Consider the following 18518-nt stretch of genomic DNA (forward strand, 5'->3'; position numbering starts at 1 on the left):
CCCCCCCTTTTTGTTAAAAATCTATTTACGCTCTTATAATGCTATAATAATTGAAGCCAGGAATTTGGTGCACAATTAAATCTAAAAATATGCATGCATTCGTGCACCGTCAAATGACCAGACATGCACAATTAAAGGAAAAACATATAATATCTGAGTTCTTTATTTTTTTGTAATGCATTTTATTTAATTTTAAAACAGTACACAACAAACAGTTTTTCCAAATTCTCCAACGACCGGGTAGATCTGCGCGTCGAGGCACTGAGCTAGCAACGCTTTTTTCGGTAGGCGACGTGGTTCGAATCCATCCACCGGCAACCTTGAAAATGGGTTTTATTTAGGCGAATGCCGGTGTTGGTCCGTTACTATAGGTCACAGCCAATTCCTTCCGAATTACTTTATTTCTTGACAGATTCCATTTCTCGTAAAACTGCAACCTCATTGCTTAAATCGAAAGAACTGCATCGAAGGCAAACAGGCTGCATTTTCGTATCTCTTCAGAGGCTCCCAACACTAAAAGCCACACGATAAATCGCTATGCATGCGACAGCATGCGCTTCGTAATATGTTCCAAAATTCCGGGCATAAAAACGGTATTCTTCTGTGGCTCATACCTCGGGTTCTGTTGGTGTTTTGGACAGCCGTTGAGCTAGGGAGCATTTGTGTACCCAGCAGAAGAATCATCTTAGTGTCAAAATGTGAATATTAGGCACTTACTCCTAATTGGGCAAGTGGAATACATCGGTTGGTTCTAGTTGCATTTGATGTGTTCTACGGTAGACCTTAACGGACTTACGTAGGCATCACCACTTCATGGGCGGTTCCTTAGAAAATTCCAAAAATGGGTTGTTTCCAGTTTTTCGTACCAGATCCGAACTCCGGATTCTAAGACGGCTATGCACAGCAAATGGCTGAAATTTTTACAATATATTCCTAAGCTCCCGATGTCGAACATGCTTAAAATTTTGTTGATATCTCTATCCTTTTCCGAGATACAGAGTTTCAAAATCACCGTACTTGTAGACGTAAAACTAAACTAAACTCCTTCCGAACAGGCCATGAAGGCCCAAAGGTACCGACCGACCGCCGTGTCATCCTCACCCACAGGCGTCACTGGATGCGGATATGGAGGGGCATGTGGTCAGCACACCGCTCTCCCGGCCGTATGTCAGTTTACGAGACCGGAGCCGCTACTTCTCAATCAAGTAGCTCCTCAGCTGAGTGCACACCGCTTGCCAAAAGCGCTCGGCAGACCGGATGGTCACCCATCCAAGTGCTAGCCCAGCCCGACAGCGCTTAACTTCGGTGATCTGATGGGAACCGGTATTACCACTGCGACAAGGCCGTTGGTAGGTGTAAAACAGACACGTAAAAACCGGTTTGAGACGAAAACGTAGTTTATAAAGTGACATAGCACGGAGAAAAATGCGGCACTGTTATCAGATTGATTGTTAGAACCCTATGTTGTAATACTGATATGAAAAATTTTGTGCACGTAAATTCAGCTTCAAATAAGTAAACTTCCAAAATTTTACTGACCCATGTTATGTTGCTGTTGTTGTTGTTGTAGTCTTCAGTCCTGAGACTGGTTTGATGCAGCTCTCCATGCTACTCTATCCTGTGCAAGCTTCTTCATCTCCCAGTACCTACTGCAACCTACATCCTTCTGAATCTGCTTAGTGTATTCATCTCTTGGTCTCCCTCTACGATTTTTACCCTCCACGCTGCCCTCCAATGCTAAATTTGTGGTCCCCTGATGCCTCAGAACATGTGCTACCAACCGGTCCCTCCTTCTAGTCAAGTTGTGCCACAAACTCCTCTTCTCCTCAATTCTATTCAATACCTCCTCATTAGTTATGTGATCTACCCATCTAATCTTCAGCATTCTTCTGTAGCACCACATTTCGAAAGCTTCTATTCTCTTCTTGTCCAAACTATTTATCGTCGATGTTATGTTAACCAGGGACCTAGAAACGACGGAGAGGCTCCGTCCCCGCCGCAGCCGCAGTGGTCCTCAACCCAACGACGACTACCGCAGTCCACTTCACCCCTCCGCCGCCCCACACCGAACCCAGGGTTATTGTGCGATTCGGCCCCCGTGGACCCCCCAGGGAACGTCTCACACCAGACGAGTGTAACCCCTATGTTTGCGTGGTGGAGTAATGGTGGTGTACGCGTACGTGGAGAACTTGTTTGCGCAGCAATCGCCGACATAGTGTAGCTGAGGCGGAATAAGAGGAACCAGCCCGCATTCGCCGAGTCAGATGGAAAACCGCCTAAAAACCATCCACAGACTGGCCGGCTCACCGGACCTCGACACAAATCCGCCGGGCGGAATCGTGCCCGGGACCGGCGCTCCTTCCCGCCCGGAAAGCCGTGCGTTAGACCGCACGGCCAACCGGGCGGGCTACTGCCCCATACAGTTCTTTTCATATGAGTGACATGCCTTTCTAAAGCAGGGAAAAGAAGGAAACCAGCGGAAAAGTACTCCTATCGGAGCGCAAAAATGGTGAATACGCTCGCGTTTAAAAGACTCTGAAAAGTTGGAGTACCAGCTACCTTATCCTACCTTACCCAGCACCTTTAAAATTTTTCCAAAAAATTTGGTGTGCAAACGTATTCGAGGTTTTATAATTCTGAGTGATAAGGAGATAGTGGCAGTGGGAGAGACGGAGAAGTAAGAAATACTATACGATAGTAAACAGTGATTATGGTACAAAAAGAGCGTAGGAGATGATACGGTGTTAGAGAAAGAGAGGTACGCAGTGGCAGTGGAACATAGTTCACAGTGACAGAACAGTGCTAGGGAAGGAGTGAAGGAGACAGTGCCAGAGGAAGAGGAATAAAGTGACGGAGAAAGTGGAAATACGTGACACTGGTAATGAGAGACAATGACAACGAGGAAGAGAGACATAATGATGGTGAGAAGAGACAGCAGCATTGCGAAGAAAATAAATGTGATAGTAGCAGTAAGAGAGAGCGAGAGGGAGACAGTGATAGTGGAGGAGACAATAGTAGTAGGACGGATCAGAGGAGACTGAGACGGGAGACAGTGACAGTTAGACAGAAACAGATAATCACAATGAACTGGACTGAATAAATGAGTGAGAATTGACATGTGGGAGTGGACGGGTATGTGCGACTTACAGAGGTGGAGCAGTGGGTGTGAGCGAGCTGCAGTTAGGGATGAGCTGTGAATTGCATTTTACAGAGTGTGGAATATGTTCGTATGCCAAAATGTTTGGGAACATTTTTGTAGTTGCAGAGTAAGAAAGTGTGAGACAACTGGTACCTCATTTTTCAGTCTGTCTTTTAAACAGGACCATATCCCCCCCTTTTTCGTGCTCCGGCTGGAGCATTTTTCCGCTGGTAAATAATACTTCTATTTCTCCTCATTTAGGCTGATGCGTCTGTCTGCAGAAACGATTTTACTGCACTACAAGAAGTGACAGATGAATACTTAAAAAATAAGGAAACTTGGGAAAGTGTAAGGTAGAATAATTTCAGATCTTTTACATTTTCGCCATCAAAAACTGTTCTAGCTTCCCTGCCGAACACGACAATATCGGATATGTTTAGTCCAACAACCCTGTCAGTAATAATCACAGTGCACCAAAAAATTCACGGTCGTTGATTCCTGATCACTTTCTCGTCTCAAGTCGAAATCAAAGGAGAGTGCAAAACAACCTTGGAGCCTGAAGGTGTATTAGAGTATGATTGCCTCTTCCAGAATGAGATTTTCACTCTGCAGCGGAGTGTGCGCTGATGTGAAACTTCCTGGCTGATTAAACTGTGTGCCCGACTGAGACTCGAACTCGGGAACTTTACCTTTCGCGGGCAAGTGCTCTACCAACTGAGCTACCGAAGCACGACTCACGCCCGGTCCTCACAGCTTTACTTCTGCCAGTATCTCGTCTCCTACCTTCCAAACTTTAAAGAAGCTCTCCTGCGAACCTTGCAGAACTAGCACTCCTGAAAGAAAGGATACTGCGGAGACATGGCTTAGCCACAGCCTGGGGGATGTTTCCAGAATGAGATTTTCACTCTGCAGCGGAGTGTGCGCTGGTCCCGAGTTCGAGTCTCGGTCGGGCACACAGTTTAATCAGCCAGGAAGTTTCACATTTTTTCAAGAAAAACTTTTCTTGCTTACTTTTATAGGCCAACTACTATTTGTATAGAGACCTCCCAAAAGTGAATTATGTACATAAAATTAAAAAAAAAAACATTTGTTTCCATTATAAATAAAAAACAAGTTCTTTTAACGTCTCCCGATCCAGACTGTATACCAGTTAGGTTCCTTTCAGGGTATGCTGATGCACTAGCTCCATACTTAAAAATCATACACAACCTCTCGCTCGACGGAAGATCCCAACGAAAAGACTTGAAACTTGCCCACAGGTCACAACAATATTCAAATAAGCTAATAGGAAAAATCTACTAAATTACAGACCCATATCATTAACGTCGATAGGCAGCAGGATTTGGGAACGTATATTGTGTTCGAACATTATAAATCACCTCGAAGAGAACGGCCTATTCACACATAGCCAACAGGGGCATAGAAAACATCATTCTTGCGAAACACAACTAACTCTTTACCCCAACGAAAAATTGAGTGCTATCAACAAGGGATTTCAATTTGATTCCGTATTACTAGATGTTCAGAAGGTTTTCGATACGGTACCTCACAAGCGGCTTGTAATCAGATTGCGTACTTGTGGAATATCGTCTAAGTTATACGACTGGATTCGTGATTTGATGTCAGGGACGTGACAGTCCGTAGTAATTGACGGAAAGTCATTCACAAAAGCAGAAGTAATTTCTGGCGTTCCACAAGGTAGTGTTAAAGGCCATCTGCTGTTCATTACTTATATAAACGATTTGGGAGACAACCTGAGCAGTCGTCTTAGGTTGTTTTCAGATGGCGCTGTCGTTTATCGTCTAGTAAAGTCGTCAGAAGATCAAAAGAAACTGCAAAATGATTTAGAAAAGATACCTCTACGATGTGAAAATTGGCAACTGAACGTAAATAATGAAAAATGTTAGGTATTTCACATGAGTGCTAAGAGGAATCCGTTACACTTCAGTTACACGATAAATCGATCAAATCTAAAGTCCGCAGGTTCAATTAAATACTTTGGAATTACAATACGAACAACTTAAATCGGGAAGGACATATAGAAAATGGTGAGGGGAAGGCGAACCAAAAACTGCGTTTTATTGGCAGAACACTTAGAAGATGCAACAGGTCAACTAAGGAGACTGCCTACAGTACGCTTGTCCGTCCTCTTTCGGAGTACTGCCGCGCGGTGTGGGATCCATACCAATTATGATTAACGGAGTACATCGAGAAAGTTCAGAGAAGGGCAGTTCGTTTCGCATTATCAAGAAAGGGGGGATGGAGTGTCACGGACATGATACAGGATTTAGGTTGGACATCATTAAAACAAAGGAGTTTTTCGTTGGTTGTAATCACCAAATTTAATAGTTTAAATAGTTTATAATCGAAGTAATGAACACGGCATCTTTCAGATAACCTCAGAACCAGAAGTGACAAGCATTAAGATCAGGTAATCGTGACGGCCAGGCTGCTGGGAAATGACGGCTGCTAATTCTAGCCCTTCCACAAAGCCTCTGCAGCAACTGCTTCAATGGTTGTTCATTATGCGAGGAGCCCTACGGTAAACGATGCCGTTGACACGCACCAATCGGTTACCTTTGCAGAATGAAGCGGTGCTTGTTACTGTGCGATCGCACCTTCCGTTGCCCATATTCTGCAGTCGTGTTTATTGACATGTCCTTGGAGACGGAAATGGATTTCATCTCTCCACAGAATGTTTTGTGACCATTCATAGTCCACTTTCACACCAGCGAGAAATTCTAGAGCAAACGTTCACCTTACGGGCAGGTGAGCATAATGAAAATCCTGGTCAATTTTTTATCGATAGCAGTGCAGGATGTTTCCTAGAATATTATACACCGTGCTCACGGGCATGTTCAAAGTTCTGGCAATTCCCAGTGCACTGCAGGTTTGCACAACACCGCTCGATCCGTCCTACCGTGTTGTGGCTAAATCTTCTACTTACGTCGGATCAATCATTTTCCTCCCTCTGCCACATTGCACTTCAAAAGACCCTGTAATTTCGAAATTAGTTATCGTTTCTTGTAGGCCCTTGGCAGACATCGGACCAACGACTCTTTCCATACCCTTGAGTGTGTGGAACTTCTGCAGAGCTGCTGGCCAACAGGCAACATTCTTGTAAAAAAAGATTTACCTGCAGCGAGCGATCCTGGATTGAGACAGTAATGCCGCGCGTGTCAGACGGCAATTGAGGGACAATCATATACTCCACGTCTTTTATTTGGAATTTTCTGCAGCTTACAGCGCCACGCAGTGGTAAAATTTTCCTTTTTTCTCCCAAAACGTTTCCCCATTCTTAGATAACATTCCGTTCAAATTTGACATCATTCTGAGCAACGATTCTTTTTTTTTTTTTTTTTTTTTTACAGCGTTTCTAAAGTGAAACTTCAATTATAATCAGTTTATGTTAAAGCTATTTCGAATATACACTCCTGGAAATTGAAATAAGAACACCGTGAATTCATTGTCCCAGGAAGGGGAAACTTTATTGACACATTCCTGGGGTCAGATACATCACATGATCACACTGACAGAACCACAGGCACATAGACACAGGCAACAGAGCATGCACAATGTCGGCACTAGTACAGTGTATATCCACCTTTCGCAGCAATGCAGGCTGCTATTCTCCCATGGAGACGATCGTAGAGATGCTGGATGTAGTCCTGTGGAACGGCTTGCCATGCCATTTCCACCTGGCGCCTCAGTTGGACCAGCGTTCGTGCTGGACGTGCAGACCGCGTGAGACGACGCTTCATCCAGTCCCAAACATGCTCAATGGGGGACAGATCCGGAGATCTTGCTGGCCAGGGTAGTTGACTTACACCTTCTAGAGCACGTTGGGTGGCACGGGATACATGCGGACGTGCATTGTCCTGTTGGAACAGCAAGTTCCCTTGCCGGTCTAGGAATGGTAGAACGATGGGTTCGATGACGGTTTGGATGTACCGTGCACTATTCAGTGTCCCCTCGACGATCACCAGTGGTGTACGGCCAGTGTAGGAGATCGCTCCCCACACCATGATGCCGGGTGTTGGCCCTGTGTGCCTCGGTCGTATGCAGTCCTGATTGTGGCGCTCACCTGCACGGCGCCAAACACGCATACGACCATCATTGGCACCAAGGCAGAAGCGACTCTCATCGCTGAAGACGACACGTCTCCATTCGTCCCTCCATTCACGCCTGTCGCGACACCACTGGAGGCGGGCTGCATGATGTTGGGGCGTGAGCGGAAGACGGCCTAACGGTGTGCGGGACCGTAGCCCAGCTTCATGGAGACGGTTGCGAATGGTCCTCGCCGATACCCCAGGAGCAACAGTGTCCCTAATTTGCTGGGAAGTGGCGGTGCGGTCCCCTACGGCACTGCGTAGGATCCTACGGTCTTGGCGTGCATCCGTGCGTCGCTGCGGTCCGGTCCCAGGTCGACGGGCACGTGCACCTTCCGCCGACCACTGGCGACAACATCGATGTACTGTGGAGACCTCACGCCCCACGTGTTGAGCAATTCGGCGGTACGTCCACCCGGCCTCCCGCATGCCCACTATACGGCCTCGCTCAAAGTCCGTCAACTGCACATACGGTTCACGTCCACGCTGTCGCGGCATGCTACCAGTGTTAAAGACTGCGATGGAGCTCCGTGTGCCACGGCAAACTGGCTGACACTGACGGCGGCGGTGCACAAATACTGCGCAGCTAGCGCCATTTGACGGCCAACACCGCGGTTCCTGGTGTGTCCGCTGTGCCGTGCGTGTGATCATTGCTTGTACAGCCCTCTCGCAGTGTCCGGAGCAAGTATGGTGGGTCTGACACACCGGTGTCAATGTGTTCTTTTTTCCATTTCCAGGAGTGTATTCTTAATTCTTCAGGTACGGAATTATATGCTCACTCAAATTCTACATATTTTTGGAACTATTCATATAGTACGTGGGCAGTTAAAATATACTTCTTCGGTAGTGCACCATCCCGTACCTAGAAACGCATCTTTTACAATGGAACATGTAATAGTTGCAAACGAAATGATTTTCTTCAGTCTCTTAACAGTTTTACTTGTCTTGAAAATGTAAATTTCTGTTAACTGCCAACAGCTTCTATTTCAGACTTTATTTAACTTGTAAGTGGTCTTTGATAACACTCCTGGTTAATTTGATTTCACTTACTTGTGTGTAGTAGAGAAATAAAGCAATAGATAGACTATTCAATACAGTACTGTTAATGTGTTTCTTGATTGCTACGCTTTTAAATTTCAGTGGAATATGTTTTCCAGGGTACATGACCTTGTTGTGCCCTGGAATATGTATTCACATTTGGAGAAACCTTAATTTTCCGGAGAATTTTTTAATTCCAGGAAACGACTGCCCACAACGTTTAAAAAGGAATAAGAAAATATACTTCCGGAAAAAATAAAAACATCCTTTTAGAGTAATAAATGAAAAGCACCAGTTTGCTTTTGTTCTACAATATTGCCTTTATTATTAACCGGTTTTCGGCTTACTAGGCCATCTTCAGACATTTACTTTTAGAGGTTTTTAATTCAGTCAAGATTTATTGTTGCAACCTGCATATGGAGTACATGAAATGATTACATTTACAGGTCAACAGCACAAGTGGTTCTGAGGGTGCTGACTCATGCTGAAACATCCAAATTAGTACGTGGGTCAGCCTCCATGGGTGGCAATGCAGGTGCTGACTGTGGCTTCCACTCGTTCTTACAGATGACGAATACTGTCCTGGAGTACGTCTGCTCGACCTGTTCACGTAGGTCTGTTAAGGTTGTTTGTTGACCAGTAGCACGAGTCACTTCTCATCCCATCATATCCTATACGTGCCCGATTGGAGAGAAGTCTTAGATAGTGCTGGCCAGAGAAGTTTCTGCAATTCTTGCAAAGCAAGTTGAGTTTCAAGGGCAGTGAGTGAGCGTGCATCATCCTGTTGGAACAACACAACACCTTCCTGTTGCAAGAGTGGTAGAAGAACGGGTCTAACAATACTCTACATGTACCGAGCGCTGGTTAGTGTCCTCTCCTGAAACACGAAAGGTGAACGAGAGTTGTATCTTATCGCACCACACACCATGAGGCCTGTGTTAGGGTCAGTACGTCTTGGACAAATGTACCGTACGATACAGTGCTCACCAGGTCTACGTCGCACTGGCAAACGACCACCACTTGAGCCCGAGTAGAATCTGCTTTCATCGCTAAAGGCCACTGTCACTGCTACATCTTCTGATTCTCTGATGGCACCAGTCAAGCTGTACACGTCGATGTTGGGGCGTGAGTGGAGGACTGGTTAGAAATACGCGTGCGTGCCCGTAGTCTCACTGCTCATAACCGGTTCGCAGTAGTCCGTGTTGACACTTCTGGGGTCAAAAGCTCTCTTATCGGTGCTGCGGTAGCTGTACGATCTGCCACTGCTGCCCTTACAATACGACGATCCTGACAGACGTCTGTGCTGCGAGGACGTCCAGAACCTCGTCTACGGTTGTGAGAATGTACATATGACCACTGTTACCAGCATCGTTGTCCATCTGACGCACCACGTCCAACTTGAGTGGCAATCCTTCGATAGGACCACCCCGCCACTCGGAATGCTACAATTGGGTCCCGTCCAAACTCGCTCAGCTGGCTGTAAGAAGCACGCGTGCGTCTCTGTAGCTTGGCTGCCTACTGGCCTCAAACTTTTGCAAAACAATGAGCCTTTTGGCTGCGAGAATTCCATATTAAAAGGTAGATACAGATGGCGCTCCAGTAGCTATGGCACTACGCTGTCGGTTGGCGGACGACGTTGGAACCGTTACCACTACATCTGCTATCCTACAGTGCCATATGTCGTCATCGGATCAAAATCGACATCATCTTTCCAGAAAGTGTACATTAAATTTCTTCACTACTGGCCATTAAAATTGCTACACCACGAAGATGACGTGCGACAGACGCGAAATTTAACCGACAGGAAGAAGACGCTGTGATATGCAAATGATTAGCTTTTCAGAGCACTCACACAAGGTTGGCCCCGGTGGCGACACCTAAACGTGCTGACATGAGGAAAGTTTCCAACCTATTTCTCATACACAAACAGCAGTTGACCGGCGTTGCCTGGTGAAACATTGTTGTGTTGCCTCGTGTAAGGAGAAGAAATGCGTACCATCACGTTTCCGACTTTGATAAAGGTCGAATTGTAGCCTGACGCGGTTGCGGTTTATCGTATTGCGACATTGCTGCTCGCGTTGGTCGAGATACAATGACTGTTTAGCAGAATATGGAATCGGTGGGTTCAGGAGGGTAATACGGAATGCCGTGCTGGATCCCAACGGCCTCGTATCACTAGCAGTCGAGATGACAGGCATCTTATCAGCATGGATGTAACGGATGGTGCAGCCACGTCTCGATCCCTGAGTCAACAGATGGGGACGTTTGCAAGACAACAACCATCTGCACGTTCGATGTTCGACGACGTTTGCAGCAGCATGGACTGTCAGCTCGGAGACCATGGCTTCGGTTACCCTTGACGCTGCATCACAGACAGGACTGCCTGCGATGGTGTACTCAACGACGGACCTGAGTGCACGAATGGCAAAACGTCATTTTTTCAGATGAATCCAGGTTCTGTTTACAGCATCATGATGGTCGCATCCGTGTTTGGCGACATCGCGGTGAACGCACATTGGAAGCGTGTATTCGTCATCGCCATACTGGCATATCACTCGGCTTGGTGGTACGGGGTGCCATTTGTTACACGTCTCGGTCATCTCTTGTTCGAATTGACGGCACTTTGAACAGTGGACGTTACATTTCAGATGTGTTACGACCCGTGGCTCTACCCTTCATTCGATCCCAGCCAAACCCTACATTTCATCAGGATAATGCTCGACCGCACGTTACAGGTTCTGTACGGGCGGTTCTGGATACAGAAAATGTTCGACTGCTGCCCTGGCAGGCACATTCTCCAGATCTATCACCAATTGAAAACGTCTGGTCAACGGTGGTCGGGCAACTGGCTCGTCACAATACGCCAGTCACTACTCATGATGAACTGTGGTATCGTGTTGAAGCTGCATGGGCAGCTGTACCTGTACACGCCATCCAAGCTCTGTTTGACTCAATGCCCAGGCGTAATAAGGCCGTTATTACGGCCAGAGGTGGTTGTTCTGGGTACTGATTTCTCAGGATCTATGCACCTAAATTGCATGAAAATGTAATCACTTGTCAGTGCTAGTATAATATATTTGTCCAATGAATACCCATTTATCATCTGCATTTCTTCTTGGTGTAGCAATTTTAATGGCCAGTAGTGTATTACAGCTCTGGCTACAGGCAAAAGATTGAAAAGTGTATCGAGATACAACCTCTCCCCCCAGTCCAGTTCTACGTTACTCAAGATTGCAATGCCATCGTGCAGTTGCAGGCAGCCCACGTAGCGAACACGCTGCTCCTTTTGTGTGACGACTACGCTGGTCATTATCGGAGACGGACCCGCGATGTGTCGGCGGATTACGTCAGCTCGGACCACACGTGGGGGCGACGTCCTCGCCGTCGTGGTGCGCGGTGACGCGGGACGCGCTGGCAAATTATACGCAGCGTGCCATTAGCGGCAGCCTGCCGCCTAGGGGTGGCTCCTATCAGTTACGGCGATCGTTTATTCATAAGGCCGAAGAAACCATTAGTGAGTGCGACGGCCCATTAGCCGCGGGTCGCTAGTCCCTACCTGCCGCCGGCTTATCAGAGGACCACACGCGCTAATCCACGCCTGCCATTACGGCCGCAGAGCAGACGACAGCAGGGGAAACTGCGCGGCTGCCAGAACTCTGAAAAGGCCGATACCGGCAGCGGCAACCTAGGAGCGTAAGCGGATTTCTGGAACAATGAGAAATGAAGGATTTTAGTGCATGGGCGAAGGACGCCATTAACACAAGGTTATTCCCTCAAGAGATACAGAAAATGGACACGCATTAGAGCAGCGTTGTCCAACCCTTTAGCGTATCTGGGCCACAATGGAAGAAGACGAGTAGTGTTGGTCGACATATAACTGTGATATTAACAATAACCGCTGTGAAAAAGAAGACAGCTGCAGGTTGTAACACCTCCCATTATTTATCACGACCTGACCTGATCGAATAGCAGCCCAATAATTACTATTAATGTGACCGTGTACCTAATGGGGCTGGCAATCGGAATTGACTGCTACGGAAGTTGTTACTTTCCAGTTCGTCCTTCTCAATACTGTAATAATGAAACGTATGGTAACAAGAAAAACACCAACACAGTTTCACTAATTACGAACCTATATTCGTCTCAAAAACACAAAGGGCCGGCCGCGGTGGTCTCGCGGTTCTAGGCGCGCAGTCCGGAACCGTGCGACTGCTACGGTCGTAGGTTCGAATCCTGCCTCGGGCATGGATGTGTGTGATGTCCTTAGGTTAGTTAGGTTTAAGTAGTTCTAAGTTCTAGGGGACTGATGACCACAGCAGTTGAGTCCCATAGTGCTCAGAGCCATTTGAGCCAAAAACACAAAAAGGAGGAGACAGCCACTGCCTTCGTCATACATATCTAATTACGGCTAATCTCAGCACAGGCTTCTTCATTTTCCATTATCATCACACGCTAATCCATCACTGCATCCAACACTGCAATCCAACACTGCAATCCAAGGTGATGCCGGCGCGGTAGACGCGAAACCAAAATATCGTCACTAGAAATGTCACTGACCACTTCCGTAATGATACTTCTTCACTTTCCCGGTATTATTTCTAGTACAAAGGGGTCTAACCATGGCGATGGCGACTCCCTTTGTCGTTAAAGCCTTGCATTACAACAACTGGCCTCCACACACCTCTACCCGCAACATGGCACTCGCTCAACTCCACACTCGCTCTCGCAACACGACACAATCGATTGTTCGCGGCCGGCCGAAGTGGCCGCGCGGTTCTGGCGCTGCAGTCTGGAACCGCAGGACCGCTACGGTCGCAGGTTCGAACCCTGCCTCGGGCATGGATGTGTGTGCTGTCCTTAGGTTAGTTAGGTTTAACTAGTTCTAAGTTCTAGGGGACTAATGACCTCAGCAGTTGAGTCCCATAGTGCTCAGAGCCATTTGAACCCATTTGATTGTTCGCCCTATCGACCTGTGCCGAGTGCAAATTTATAGTAAGGGCTTACGGACCCCTTACAAGGTTCATAGTTAATACATTTGAGTGGGTAGAAATTTAATTATTTTGTGTATAAGTAATTACAAATCATAGAACTAATGCGATATTTGACTTTGAATTTGAGAAACTAATATAGTATTACAAGGATCGATCGGAATAGTTGCAATTCTCAGGATGTTGTCAAGGTGTTCGTCTGAGATTTTTGTTCTATTTTTACTGTTTGTGTGCTCTGCTCTTGAAAATGACTGTTGATCTGCTATGGTAGAAACTGCCCATTACATGAGCAATGGACATGACATCAAATTAAACATATTTTAACACAACTGCGGTACAGTTAGACAGCAAACATGAGCAATAATTGTCATTCACTTGATGATTTCTAACTTCTACCGACTTTTAGTGATTAAATATATAGTGAAAAAGGGTCTTTCTCACAATTATACAGAAATATCACAGGACCTCCTTATATTTGTATACATTAACTGCATTGTACATCTCTAAATCATTTGTTGCGCATTTGCTACTAAAGTAACGTCAAGATAACAAATCAGCACTTCTGACAGATTGGCCGATAATGAGAGCGACACTCTTGTGATTCAAATATAGCACGAGAAGCAATGTTAAAAACGGAATCGATCAATTAGAGAACAGCATCCTGCGGTGGGACTTTCAGATTGAAGATATTCAATTTATCATAACTTTACATAAACGGAATTTTTTGCAATTAGTTTTTTATCGATCCTGTGATAAATGCTCACGCCTTGCGCTGCATTGATACTTACCTTGGACTGCATGCGGCCCTTGGGCCGTGGGTTGGACACTCCTCTGTTAAGAGGCTAGAGCTCCTCTCCAAATATCTAAATCGCATTACAGGTACTCAATATAGATCTGCTTGTACAGCATAGGTTCCGGACAAGAAGGTGGGCCAGACACAGACCACAACCGCGCGTTGGCTGTTGCACCAGTCAGTCTGAGTGTGATTTTAGGTGGTTTTCCACGATACTTTAGACATAACTGGACCTATTCCCCATTTCCGAGCTAGAAAATAGTATACACAAACAGTTAAGTACCCTGAGGGCGCCGACTACTGGGAACATTCTGTCGAGTGCAGCTGCACTCGGTGGGGTGCAAGGTCGTGACAACGGGCCATGGGGCACAGTGGATACACTGCTGAGCAAAAGAAAAGAGCTTCTTCAACTTTCATTTCAAACTTTGTTGCCGGCTGCATGAGGCCACACCTCACTCTGTGGAGGCTGGTCGGCACTGGTTCGTGGCCGGCTGCTCTGTCTGGCGAAGAGATGCTGACAAGTGTAAACCACCCACTGCCAGCTGCTCCCGTGGCGACGTCAAGCGAGAAATTAATTCGACAACCAAATAACAGACTGTGCTGTGCCATTCGTGCCAAGTTTATTTTCAAGACTTATAATGTGTTCGTAGACAGGCATGCGGTGGCGGCGTTGACGATACACCCGTCGACGAGGCATAGTGCGTCAATGCGGTTGCAGATAGAGCTCACATAAGGCTAGGCGCAAATTGAGACGCGTATAGCGCGTGTGGCGCGACGCAACGCAGCGCGCGTCTTTGTAACATCACAGGTTCAAATGTGACCGCGCAAATTGCGACGCGACGCGACTGGGACGCGACACGCGCCTGCGCCAGGTCGCGCGGCGTTGTGGTTGAGGCACAGTTTCTCGCGCCGCGCGTCGCGCTTGCCTCGCTAGCACCGGGGGAAATATGAGGCGGGGAGCGGAAAAGTAGCACGGCCATATGCTCACATCGGAACGGCGCATATCAGCAGTGGTAGTATTGCCAATACGATAAATTTTGCCTTACTGTGTACTGAATTTTATTGCCTTTGGGTAGTGTTTCGTTTTTCGCCATTTAAACGCTCCAGCTTTCTTCGTTAGCTCGTTATAGTTTTCTGTTATTTATATCTGCATAGTTTTGTTTTCTTTTTCTTCTGTCAAGAAAAATGTATACTTCAGTAACTGATGAGCCATTGGCCGCTGGAATTGCACCATATGCCTCCGCGATGTTTTCAGATCGCAAGAAGGGACAGAGGGTAGTGAATAAGGAAGCAAGGAATATTATAAAATCATGTGATTAAGAATCAAGGCAGGAAAGTAAAGCAAGATTATATTCTCGCTGCCTAGTAAGCTAGCGTATCTGTAGGATCTGTTACAAAAATTTAGAAAGGGATAATCTCCACAGGTGTGATCCCTTTGTGCTTGCGGTAAAAAGCGTCCAAGATCTGAAGTATAGAAGTTTCACTGTGATTACTCTGATATGGATGTAACAATGTAATACGACACACTGTACTACATGCATGTGAACGACATATTTCCACTGCAAGCTAGAAACAGTCGAAAAGCAGTCACAAATAACAATATTTTAATTGGTTCGCCTTGATTAGAAAAAGCATTTCAGTTGTTGCATGGACATTATCAGCATTAATAAACTAATTATACAACAACAGGCTACACAAATGAAGAAAATAGTCAAATGGTTCAAATGGCTCTGAGCACTATGGGGCTTAACTGCTGTGGTCATCAGTCCCCTAGAACTTAGAACTACCTAAACCTAACTAATCTAAGGACATCACACACATCCATGCCCGAGGCAGGATACGAACCTGCGATCGTAGCGGTCACGCGGTTCCAGACTGTAGCGCCTAGAACCGCACGGCCACTCCGGCCGGCTGAAGAAAGTAGGAATATCCTAAAAGAGTGTTATGATTAGATATATTTCATTTGTTGAAATGTGCTGCTGACAAAGGCAGATCTACTTTCATGACAATGTTTTTCGAACTCCATCTCACAAGGCACGCATGGCTAGCTTGTGCATTCCTGTCGCGCGCATTATCCTTCGCTGCTGGCAATACACTGACCATTGTGTTGTGCGACAGATCAATTGTTTATTTTTCTCAATAACAACTATTTTATTCGCGATCACGCATTGTCAGTTTGGCAAGCCCTAGGTGAGTAAACAGTATCTGGCATGTGCCTATCATTCCGCCTGAAGGAACGCTCGTCATTATTTTAATACTGCTCAGATGAAGAGAAGGAATAAAATCCTTTGGTAAATTTCCATTCCAGTCGCTCAGTGTTAAAAATACGATCGGTTACGGGGATTACACCGAAATTCCAACTGAATTGCCAATCTGTTTTTGTGTGAGTTGTTAACCTTTTCTCATTCGAAGAAGCGTCACCATTTATGAGTAAAGGCCACATTTCTCTTGGTGACTGGTTTAATTGTACTTCCTTTGTCACAGTGTAATTTGCCAAACTCATCTCACAGCAGCTATTGAAACAGAATCCCGAAACGGAGGGCCTCATTAAACAAGTAATTGGCAATCACAGAGCTCAATAGCTTACGAAAAACCTCATAGTATCGGTTTGCAGTAACATAAAAGAAATTTCATGTTTATTTTCATACTAGGAAGCTCTTGTTTCGCTAGCTGTCGATAACTCTTAAAAAATTACAGTCACTGGAGTGAAATAAATAAAAAAAGAAGTATAAGTAGTGATATATCGCCATAGATAAGGAAGTTCCGTGTCTTTAATCATTGGCAAAACACTCTCCTCCTTGTGTGCTATCATTCGCCAAACTTTCGTTGCGATGTCTCGAGCGGTTAAGGAGATACGAGAGATGTTGCGAGTATTTCATTCTCGTGGGCGTGAGATCGGAAGTGAGCGCGTTACATGGGATCCATTTTCTCGAGATCGGAGGCAGATAGAGATCTCCTCCCAAGTCTAAACAAAAATTCAGCATGTTGGCTAAATTTCATACGCAGCAACATATGGTGTAATACGCACCAAATGCAAAATCACAGCGACCCCTAATTTTCCTTGCAAACTTTTTGAGTTTTGCGTAGGGTCTTACTAAAATGTGTACATCACAGTAAGAATGGTCATTAGCGAGGTGATCGGAACTTCGTCACGAAGCTGCCATATAACGCTACAAGTAAGGCAAAAATCATATATTTTCAGATAATAGTTTCTGTAAAATCGTTTGAGAAAGATAAGAGGTTGCGCGCGCTTCGGTTCAGTCAGCGCAGAGTGTCGCCAGTCGGCTCGTGCGAAGTATGGTGTACGCGTCGCAATATGCGCTGGACCCGCGCGACCCGTGCGGCACGTGCGTGTCGCGCTGTAGTGTCGTGTCACGTCACACGTGCTATACGCTTCTCAATTTGCGCCTAGCCTACAGCGTACGCGCGCTGTCAGTTGACAGCGCGCGTCTGCTGGTGCACCGGCCTGGCGCAGAGCCAGGCGGGTTGCGTGAGCCGCTGGCTAGGCGCTTAGCGGGCAGTGCGGCGCTATGTTTAGAATTTTTTCAAACTGTTGCATACTTGAGCCCCCGTTCACTAGATGTACATCTAGCGGTTCTCGGCTGACGCCCCCGGTTACAGGAGTCAAGGATGACACTTTATTAATAATTATAGTACTATGTTACATCTCCAGTTAGAGTTACATTTTCTGCAAGTACACCGAGTCCTTTAATTCAAGTGGCTCTGAGCACTATGGGACTCAACTGCTGAGGTCATTAGTCCCCTAGAACTTAGAACTAGTTAAACCTAACTAACCTAAGGACATCACACACATCCATGCCCGAGGCAGGATTCGAACCTGCGACCGTAGCGGTCTCGCGGTTCCAGACTACAGCGCCAGAACCGCGCGGCCACTTCGGCCGGCCTTTTAATTCATACATGTACCTTTTCATCATTACTAACTTTTCTGCAGGATCGGGTATACAAAGTAAAAGGCATATTACTATACACAAAACTAGCCGGAGGGCGGCTGGCGTCCCTAGCAGGCCGCAGTGTGTTGTGCTACGCCGGCTTTCCATTCTGGGAACTACTCTTTCCTGCGTCTCGACACCGCACGCATTTACCGCGGCAGCGCGTGGTGACTCCTGTGCTTAGGATGCGACCCACTGATCTGTGCCAGGAGTCGGATGGCTGCTGGATCGTACAGCAGATCAGCGGCACTGAGGAACCAAGTCCGTCCAGGAACTCATTGCTGATGGCAGCTCATCCCAGCTGGACTCGAACTCATGGCCGCCACTGACGATGCGCCGTCGTCTCGTCGTCCAGCATGACCCTGCGTCGTGGTAATGGTGCTGGAATTTGAAGTGACTCTGTCTCAAAATTCTGAACTATTTATGTGCCTGTGGCGCACATACGCTTGGCATAATGACATCGACCAAGCTGTTACAGCTGCGTGGTGCAGTTTCCCACTG

General features: G+C 46.4%; 1 pseudogene; it reads right to left on the reverse strand.

The window, feature by feature from the left end:
• Nucleotides 1-1233: 1233 nt before the first annotated feature.
• LOC126207823 (5S ribosomal RNA) lies at nt 1234-1351 on the reverse strand (annotated as a pseudogene).
• Between the last annotated feature and the right edge of the window lie 17167 nt (nt 1352-18518).

The sequence above is a fragment of the Schistocerca nitens genome, chromosome 1 (assembly GCF_023898315.1).
Source record: "Schistocerca nitens isolate TAMUIC-IGC-003100 chromosome 1, iqSchNite1.1, whole genome shotgun sequence".
Classification (NCBI taxonomy): Eukaryota; Metazoa; Arthropoda; class Insecta; order Orthoptera; family Acrididae; genus Schistocerca; species Schistocerca nitens.